An 11,009-nucleotide genomic window follows, 5' to 3' on the forward strand; every position below is an offset into this window, starting at 1 on the left:
TTGTTATTTGCATATCGTTTACATGAATTCATACAACATTTACTCTATCTTATCGAGTTTGGGTTCGAACGAAGCGTCTTGATGTGCGGAATATGATTGTGAGGGCGGAATATGTAAGCAATGAAGGTCAGAAGACCACGACGTCTTACAAGATGAGTCCCGATTTCTGTTGGTAAGAGGTGACAGTAGGGTTCGAGTGTGCTCCACATCCCACGAAGCCATAGACCCAAGTTTCAACAAAGCACTGTGCAAGTTGGTAATGGCCCCATAATGATGTGGCTGTACATGTAAATTGAAGGTGGCTGTGTTTACTAGAAATTTACTCGATCCTCTGGTTCAATTGAACCGATCATTGACTGGAAATGGTTGTGTTCAGCTACTTGGAGACCATTTGAGGCCATTCATGGACTTCATGTTTCCATCAACGACGGAATTTTATGGCTGTCAATGCGCCACGTCACTTGTCCACACGTGTTAGCAATTGGTATAGAACATTCTGGTAGGCTGGAAGAAATGAAGCTGCCAGCTAGTTTGCCTGATATAAATCCCACTGAACTTCTTTGCGACATAATCGAAGAGTCGAATCGGGCACGAATTCTTTCACTGGCTACACGTTCACAATTATTGAAGCTTATAGAGGCAGCATGGCTCAAAATTTCTGCAGGGGACTTCCAACGATATGTTGAGTCCGTGCCACGTGTAACTGCAGCACTAGGGCGAGCAAAAGGAGGTGCGACACGATATGAGGAGGTGTGCCGTGATTTTTGTCATTTCCGTGTGAAATCAAATGTTGTTCAGCATATATAAAATACTTGTGCCAGTTATGGTCACACATCCAACAGTATTTCGCCGAGTAACTTAACTGAATTCTTCAGAAAACACCATAGATGTGTTCTTGTATTTTTAAGAACCAAATTGATAAATTGTATAGTTTTTAATTGAATGAAGCGAATTAACATCATTTCGTGCCTCAGAAGAGCCACATCTGAAAGGGTGCAGATATCGATCTTGTATCTGACAAATAGAATCTGCCCTTACTGACAACTTCTCTGTGGAGTACCATCGATGATATCCCATTCTATACAGTAGGGCTCTGTTTCGTCCCCGCCTATAATTTTCGTGCGTTGAGTCCAGCCTGAGCCACCATATTGCACGGGTTGCGGGTGTGCATGACATGTGCACCCGCTTGTAAAATTATAAACTGAAGATCGGGTTTAATGTCGGGTAGGCCGTTCGACGGGTGCAAGTCTTTCGATTTGACGCCACTTCAGCGACTTGCGCGTCGATGGGGATGAAATGATGATGATCAGAACATCACAACACCCACTCCCTGAGCGGCGAAAATCTCCGACCCAGCCAGGAATCGAACCCGGGCCCTTAGGATTAACATTCTGTCGCGCTGACCACTCAGCTGCCGGAGGCGGACAATGTCGTAATTACGTCGTTCATAAAGGACCGTGCCGAAGAGCAGTGTAAATCTCAATCAAAACGGAGGTAAGCGAGTGTGAATAGGCCCATAGGGACATATTTCATGTGCTTAAAGAATAATAAATAGAGTGATCATGAAGACGGTGTTTACATCCGACAACCTGGACCGCTGCTAGACATGCAGGAAGAGAGTCAGTGAAGTTCTGGAAGGTGTCGAAAGGGTTGTGTACCCAGGCCGACTCAAGGGCCATGGCCAGCTGCGCTAGATTATACGATTGATGGTACATGGCGCGAAGAAACCGATCGAGATGGAGCCATAGATACTCCATGGCGCTTACCTCCGAGAACTCTGTTGGCCAGGGGGATAAGTAAACTGAGACTGGTGCTGCTCGAACCATGCACGTACACTTCGAGTTGTTTGGCACTTTGAAATTTTTTGCTGGTAGATGCCATCGCGCAGGGGAAAAACAAATTATATATAGGGGTAGACATGGTCCCCAGTGACCGATGCATACTTCTGTTGATCCATTGTGCTTTCCAGAATGGCGATATCACCCAGGGAATGCCACGAAAACATTCCCCAGACCATTACGCTCCCTCTTCCAGTCTGGACCCTTTACTTTCAGACGTTTCATGCTGTACACGCCAGCGGCCACCTCTCAGATGCAGCATAAAACGTAATTCATCTAAAATGTTCACCTGTCCCCACTCAGTTGCGGTGTTGGAGTGCAAATTCCAGCGTTCGTCGCCGATGAACGGCAGTCAGCATGAGTGGCTCAAAAAATGGTTCAAATGGCTCTGTGCACTACGAGACTTCAGTCCCCTTGATTTAGAACTATTTAAAACACATCCATGCCCGAGACAGTATTCGAACCTGCGACCATAGCAGCAGCGCGGTTCAGGGCTGAAGCGCCACGAACCGCTCGTCCACAGCGGCCGGCTCGTGAGTGTGTCAACCAGGTGCCTGCTGCAGAGGCTCACATGCAACAACGTTCATTGTACCATCGTTCATACATTGTTGATAGCCCCCTGGTTCATATGCGCGGTCAGTTGGTCAACATTTGCACATTTGGTTCGCCCGTACACATCTCCGCCCCGTCTTCTGTCGCCCATAGAGCAACATTGTTGCCTTGACGCTGGGTTTGGATAGCGCCATTTGGCCAAGCACGGTGTACTTTAATCGCGTCAAGCGAACCGTTTACAAACTTTGCCGTTTCGGAAATTTTTCCACCCTTGCCCCAAAAGCCAATGATCAAGTGATTTTGGACGTCAGATAAATTGCTCTGATTCTGCATTACGACAACGATTGCACTGATTGTTTGCATGTCGCCCCCCTATCCCCGCCCCCCGACAGGCTTTATGTAGCCTGCACTGCTAGTGACACCACCTGCCGTCTGTGAGTGGTTATTCCACGTTACATTAATGTGAGTGGACCATGTATTATTTCATCCAACATTAAGATAAACTACATTTTATTACGATTGTACACTTCAGCCTGATTAAACTCACTATTCGTAAGGAACTTGACACACACAATATACGGCCATTGAAATTCTATCCAGTTGTATACATTCGTATTTCACCACAGAACACGCAAGAGTCAATGATTTTTATCCCCCCTAAAGATCCTCGTTTGCTTCATATTTAACGGCGTAAACTACAATTAAACAGTTCCTTACAATATTTTGAGTTAAGGGCCTAGGACATGAATTTTACAACGGATGGTTGAGCGGTGGACAGGGAGAGAGCAGAAAGCCGGTTGAGGGCTATGTAGACTGCATCGGTCAAGTACAATAGAGTGCGACCACCAGCTGACATTATGGAACGAGGTGGCGCAGTGATTAGCACATTGGACTCTCATTTAGGAGAAAGAGGGTTCAAACTTGCGTCTGGCCTTCCGGATTTAGGTTCTTCGTAATTTACCTAAAATCGTTTCACTGAAATGCCGGGATGGCTCCTTCGAAAGGGCACGGCCGACTTTCTTTCCGTTCCTTGGCACAATCCGAGCTTGTGTTCCGTCTTTAACGACCTCTATGTCGAAGGGACGCTAAATGCAATCAACTTCCCTTTTCTTTCCAATTGACTTAACCGAGTGTCAACAGTGGTGTGTTACAATGTAGTGCAACTCCTACAGATTACGTGTGAAAAATGTGGAGCGTTTCGCAGTTATCTGTGTAGCTATTCAATTTGGACAAGGCACTTCTCAAAAGTCCAATGAGCATAATGATTGAGCTTGCCACTGATTGAAGTGCAGGTTGTTATCGAAGAACAATTCCACCGAGGCGGAACGTCACATGCATCTTAACTAACAGCACAGCTGGCCGCATATTAATACTGTACAATAATATTACCTTTAGACGGTGGGAGAACGATGCACTACTTCTTCAGTACTCGTATATGTTCAATGGCAACCATCCGTGCACTTCGATTTTCAATCTCTGTCTGCATGGCAACTGATGAAAATACGTTTGTAATGCGAGGAGCGTGTGAAATATCCTCTCTAGTCCAAATACAATAGAAGAACGATACCATCTTCATGGTCTGGAAGTAACTTTAGTATTTGGACAATACATTAATTAAGTGCTTCATATTTTCTTATCGGTATCTTGTTATAAGCAGTGATTTACAGTACAATCATTATTTTCTACGAAAATGATAGATTAATTGGCAGCCTGAAACCCACACAAAAGTGGCGTATCAAAGCTAGTAAACGTAAAAGTAAGTCATTTTCGTTAGATTCTACAGAAGAAAGTTTTTCGTACTTGTGCATCGGAACACTGAGATGATGTGTATAAGAATTTTGAGAGCTGGACTGCATATTTGTATATAAGTCAACAGGTAGCTAACGTGATTGAGAAGTTCTGGAAAACTACAGTTATCCAGAAGAAAGGCTATATTTGTAGCGAACTACAAACTGTAAGATCTTCTAGGCATTTACTCAAAAATTCTACTGTTTTCATCCAAAGTGATTGAGATGAGAAAATGTACAGTGTGAGGAAACACTAAAATACCACAGAAAATTAATTTCTGTGACTCCTTTGACAGGCGAACTTTTAAATTTACAGCAAATGTAAATATATTGACTGGGAAAATTTCCGCTTTTACAATTATACAATGCATCGATCGCCTTCCGTAACGGGTGTTCCTCGATTTAATTTGAGCCCTGAAGAGGACAAACATTGTGGACGCTTGTTTCGTAGATAGCATTATGCTGAAATATCATCAGTAGTGGTGAAGTATGTACACTCAATCAATTTAATTCCTCTAATTCGCAATGAAATTCAGTGCGTCTGGCGCCTAACAGGAACACACAATACAGGATATGAATTATTTAGTGGAACACTCCCACAAATTGCATTGTAGCTGTTCGAAGCAATTTTTTTCCAGAGCGTTTATTATCACAACAGTTATTTGTACCACATAAAATAGCAGACACTTTGAACCTCTGAGGCACTGCCATGAACTCTGAGTCTGTCAAAGGCAAATGTTTTAAATTTTATGTACACTGTTTACAGATCAGATGATGGTAGGAATGTTTACCGAAACCAGTCATCGCAAATAAAGGTTTTACAAATGGGACCTTTAATGAAAATTGGTTTTTTATCAAGTGGAATGATAAAATTCTACTATAGTTTTCTTTTCTTTATTTTTTTTCTGTTTTGGTTTTGCTGATAGGTTACATCAGACACGTCTTCGCTGATCATTGAGACTCATTCGAAGTTGTACTTATAACTCAAGACAATTTTGCTGCACTGAATGAGGTTGTAGGCCATCAATTTATATGTATGAGTGAGGACAGTTCTGGATAGTTTCAGTACAGATTCACCACGCCTTCTGAACACTTCTGGGGCTTATCAAATGCTATGAGCAGTGAGGCTAATGGATTTGTCAACTACTACCCCCATTGCTCTGGATCCAAGTAGTTTCCGATCTATCGCTGCACCTGTTTGAAAACTCTGACTGTGTGTTGTACAGACGATGCTTCAATGGGAGATACGAAAGCCGTGTTTTCTGACGGCTTGTAGCCTCATATCACATATAGCTTGTACATGTTGGGTGTAGTGGTTGAGCCGTGTGCGGCTCGCGTTGGTGCTGTTGATAGGTTGGCAACGTGAAATAGGGGTAGTGGCGTCTCGTTTTCTTCTTCTGTTTATTGGCGCCACTACATTTGCTAGCACTGTCAGTCTGCGAGTGGCAGCAGAAGCCTTTGTCAATATCTAGTACCCACACCATCTTTGGAAGGACGTAAAGGGTTGTCTGGATCAGGTATGTCTGTAGTTTGGTTGGGACGGAGCAGCAGAGAGGTTCTGCCGCGCAGAGACATGCCGGGGCAGCTGGTGGCACTCAGGCATTGCCGGATCGAGGGGCTGTAGTTGCAAGGGCCACAACCACGTTGTCACCCCACACCCAGCACGTTTAGTTGAGTGAACATTAATCCACTAGTGAAACTTCCATTTTGGTGATTACACCATTTGTTCGTGCATTACTGCTCGAGGGTCGCTGTGAGACAATCAGCAACAAGTGGAGTGTGTCCAGTTGGAGAAATCTATTAGCTGCCTTCTATTGCTTGTTATTAGTTTTTGAATTTTGTGTTATTATTTAGTGAAGTCCAACCAGCGGTATTTTACTGCCTAGTGGACGCTAACGCGTCAGTTACCTACCCTGGAGTTTAGCGTGTTTTTGCGGCAGTGTACTTTTCCTCGTCTTGCCGATGCTGTCCGGCATGACATATAGTTCAACAGACTCCTTGATTGGAGTGTGGATTGTGGTTTCTTTTCTCTACCTTGGTTGTAGTGGTTCCTTCTGCCTTTCAATGTTTTAAACACCGGATTCTGAAGATGCAGTGTTGTCTGTCACTTCGCTCTCGCATGAATTTTTCCATCGTTGTTCTGGTTATCACACATTAGGTGGATTTGGTAAGAGGATTAATCGGCGTTTAAACTGTCCCTAGTTTGAGTTGCCATCCTGTTAGATGAGCATAACTCTCGGCTGCCTGTCTCACCGCTTATGCAGCTGTAGGGACTTCCCTCAGGCCGATCCTTGGAGCACTCTCTGTGGGTCACTCCCCTTTTTTATTTGGTCTGATTGTGTCAATTGTTTAAAAATAATTTTTTCTTTAAGTTACTCCTATTTCCTGTGGCCTTCAGCTGTCAAATAATTTGAATTCATCTTAATAAGGCCTTTAGCCGTCAGTGTAGCTTGCATTACTGTCAGTTTTGTAATCATTGTTTTAAAAATTATTTTGGTATTTTCAATGTGTAGTTGTCTTCCTCACTTGTAATTCAGGCCTTCAGTCACTAATTCGTCTACAATATTGCTTGTCGCCTTCAGCCCACAAATAATTTTGAATTCTCTCTTAATAAGGTCTTCATCTATCAGTGTAGCTTGTGTTCCAGTCATTTTTTTTTTAAAAAAAACATTATTTAAAAAAGTTATTTTGGTATTTTTAACGTGTAATTGTCTTCCTTATTTGTGATTCAGGTCTTCAGCCGTTAATTGGTTCAAATTGCTCTCAGCACTATGAGACTTAACATCTGAGGTCATCAGTCCCCTAGAACTTAGAACTACTTAAACCTAACTAACCTAAGAACAGCACACACATCTATGCCCGAGGCAGGATTCGAACCTGCGACCGTAGCGGCCGCGCGGTTCCAGACTGAAGCGCCTAGAACCGATCGGTCACACCGGCCGGCTTCAGCCATTAATTGTTCTGAAGTATTGCTTATGGTCTTCAGCTGACAAATAATTTTTAATTCTCTCTTAATGAGGCCTTCAGCCGTCAGTGTAGCTTGTGTTGCAGTCATTTTTTTAAATGATTGTTTTTAAAAAACTATTTCCTTAAATAAAGTGTATTTGTTTACTGTGCAACCAATGGTAACTGATTAGGCGCCGTCCACACTTTTTCCTGCTTTCCCTAAGTCCGACATCCCAATGCTGGCAGAGCGTGGTTACGATTTTAATACTGCCATTACAGTTACCGTTGGTTCAAGCTGTAACTCTGTCAGTGTTACACGATATTTATCTTTGCTACTTGGTTGTTTCAGGTGACCAATTCTAATGTCGGTCAGGCAGCGCCCCGGGATCGGCCTGCTGAGGAAGGACCACCCCATTTATGAGCTGGCGATAAGGCGCCAGCCTATTGACGGTACTGTCCCGGACGTAGCCGCCCATTTGCGTGCTACCGTTCTTTAGCCGGTTGACGTCACACCGGATGTTGTGGGTGAGCTATTGAGTTTTTGTGTAAGGCTGTTAGGTGCCTCCAGGACACCATTAGCTTTCTGGAAGGCACTCGACCTAGTGGCAGTCAGTTAGACAGGGTGCGGGCACAATTAGTACATTTAACCAACCGGATAGCGGATTTAAGGACATTAAAGTTTGAGAATCGTTATAATGAATCAACCGCTGAATTGGGGTCCTTTATTAATGAATTTCAGTTTAAGATACATGTTTAGAGCTTCATGGGAAGAGAACTGGAGAGCAGCACTTGCTTTCTTTAGGAGGGCGTGCGAGCCAGCCCGGGAATGGTGCACTTATGTCTCCCGAAAGATTTGATGCAGCGTTTGCTAAATTGCCTAATCCTCTGGTGCATCTCTTTCGGGACATCACAGAAGTAGTGAGAGACCGACTCGAGCAAATTGAAAGGTTATTATGGTTGTTGGTTCGCCTTGAGCACCACGCTGATGCCCTTGGCGTTTCGCATCAAGTAGTTTTGTCGCTATTGTATCCGTTAGCTAGAGGCGAATTGAGGTCCCTCGTATCCAGAGCCATGGCAGAGGGATTTTCCTTGCGGCGGCTGAGGGAGCTTGTAACTAACGAAAGACCATGGGAGTTCGCAAACAGCTCGAGTGTCACTATATTTCTCAGATGCAGCAAGATAAGGAGGAGTTACATCAATATGTGGATACAGTCAAGACGGCCTGCTTTGCCTTGTTAGTCGACTTGCCAAAACGAGACTTAGTTTCTATTGTCCTGAGGGGAATGCAAGACGGCGGATAAGTCGCACTTTGTTTTTCGTGGTCGTCCCTCCACTTGGGAAGGACTTCGTGGCGCCGTTGTGGCGATATCTGCGTTACCGCTCGCGGATGACCCACGCCGTGAAGTTAAGTTTCAGCCAGCGGGCGTTATCAAGGACAACTCCGGATTATCTACACCGGCTGAATTTGTTAAGAGGGAACCACGGCGCTGCTTCAGGTGCGGTCGGACGGGTCATTTAGTTCGTTCTTGCGTTCAACCGCGCGCACCCAGAGACAATAAATGACGCCAGGGTGGGCTGCGATTTCGGTTCGAGCCTTTAAACGTTGGTGTGCTCGTGTCGCTGCTCGATCATCACCTCCCCTGCCTTATATTTGTTCTCGAGTAGGTGACGAACCTATTTGTGCCCTTTTGGATTCTGGTAGCTCCTTTTCCTTGTTGAGCTTGGAATGGTTTCTTGAATTTGGTCCTCTTGTGAGACTTAAGTCGGTCACTTCTTCGGTGCAGAGCTGTCGGGTTGCCATTGGGCAGGTGTTGCCTCTGCGTGGTTGGGTCCGAGGGAGTGTCTCGGTTGGAGATTTCTCCTGGCCCTTGTCTTTGGCCTTGGTTAAGAAGCTGTCGATTTGATTTTGGGATGTGATTTTATCAGTAAAACTGGCCTTGTCTTGGATTATTCCGGGTACACCTTCTTCTTTAAGTTCGCTTCTGCTCATAAGTTTGGGTTCTGTGAATGTGCTAAGCATTAGGTGCATCGATATGCCGGCATGCTGGCTATTGGTGCTAAGGTTAATGGGTTTGATCTTACTCATCTGTTTTCACAGCAGGCCTTTGAACTAGGGGATTTGTTGCAGAGGTTCCCCGAGCTTCTCTGTGATAGCCTGGGGGTTAATAATGTTCTTGAATACCATATTCGTCTGTCTGACAATATTTCCGTCAGGCAGTCCCCATATCGTCTCTCACCGTCCAAGATGAAGATACTAAGAGGAAAGATCTCTAAAATGCTCGAGCAAGGTGTTATTAGGCCTTCTACATCTGTTTCTGCTCCCTCCTAATTCCTTGTCGGATCGAGGGCCACAACCTCGTTGTCCGCCGGACCTAGCACGTTGAGTGAACATTAATCCACTAGTGAGACCTCCATTTTGATGATCACATCGTTTGTTCGTGCGTTGCTGCTTGAGGGTCATCGTGAGACGAACAGCAGCAAGTGGAGTGTGTGGAGTTGGTGGAATCTATGAACAGTCTTCAATTGCCCGTTATTAGTTTTTGAATCTTGTGCTATTATTTGGTGAAGTGCAACCAGCGGTATTTTACTGCCTAGTGGCCGCTAACGCTCCAGTTACCTGCCCTGCAGGTAGAGTACTTTTGCGGCAGTGTACTTTTCCTCGTCTTGCCGAAGCTGTCAGGCATGACGTGTAGTTCGACAGACTCCTTGTTGCGTTGTGGATTGTGGTTTCTTTTGTCTACCTTGGTTGTAGTGGTTCCTTGTGGCTTTCAATAATTCAAATGCCGGATTCTGAAGATGCTGTGCTGTCTGTCACTTCGCCCTCGCTTGCATTATTCCATCGTTGTACTGGTTATCACACGTTAGGTGGATTTGGTAAGAGGATTGATCGGAGTTTAAACTGTTCCTCGTTTGAGTTGTCATCCATAACTCTTTGCTGCCTCTCTCACTGTTTCCGCAGCTGTAGGGACTTTTCTCAGGCAGATCCTTGGAGCACTGTCTGTGGATCACTCCCATTTTTTATTTGGTTTGATTGTGTCAATTGTTTGAAAATAATATTTTGTTTAAATTACTCGTAGTGCTTGTGGCCTTCAGCAGACAAATAATTTGAATTCTTCTTAATAAGACCTTCAACTTTCAGTGTAGCTTGCGTTACAGTCAATTTTTTAATGATTGTTTAAAAAATTATTTTGGTGTTTTCAACGTGTAGTTGTCTTCCTCACTCGTAACTCAGGCCTTCAGCCGCTAATTGTTCTGAAGTATTGCTTGTGGTCTTCAGCCGACTAATAATTTTGGATTCTCTTTTAATGAGGCCTTCACCGTCAGCATTGCAGTCAACTTTTCTTTAAAAAAATATTTAAAAAAATTATTTCCTTAAATAAAGTGTATGTGTTTACTGTGCAACCAACGGTAACTGATTAGGCCCTGTCCACACCTTTTCCTGCTCACCCTTAGTCCCATATCTCAGTGGATTGTGAAACCCCCTGCTAAACTCGCAGGACAGGACAGGTATTTGGAATTGTGCAAAGGGGCCAAAATGAGCGGCTGTCAGTTACACTCCAACACATATAACTTAATTTATATGACCAAACATTACAGTAGAAATTCTTGAACTTAGTTATAGGCTGAATACGCCACACTATCTTATGACTTAAGGGTACAAACACTTAAATTTAAAAAAAGGCTAAAAGCCATTAACTCAAAATTCAGACGCCAAAGAGAATATTTAGAGGTCAGATGGACTGACGTTAAGTAAGTTCTACAATTTGGCTCAAGGCCCAAAATCTAACACTTGAAAAGCAACAACCTTAATTTAAAGGTGGCTGAAGGCCCACGATTTAAGACTCAATGTAAAATTAAATAAAAAACACAAGGGAGAGGGCCTTAC

This window comes from Schistocerca nitens, chromosome 5 (assembly GCF_023898315.1).
Source record: "Schistocerca nitens isolate TAMUIC-IGC-003100 chromosome 5, iqSchNite1.1, whole genome shotgun sequence".
Taxonomy (NCBI): Eukaryota; Metazoa; Arthropoda; class Insecta; order Orthoptera; family Acrididae; genus Schistocerca; species Schistocerca nitens.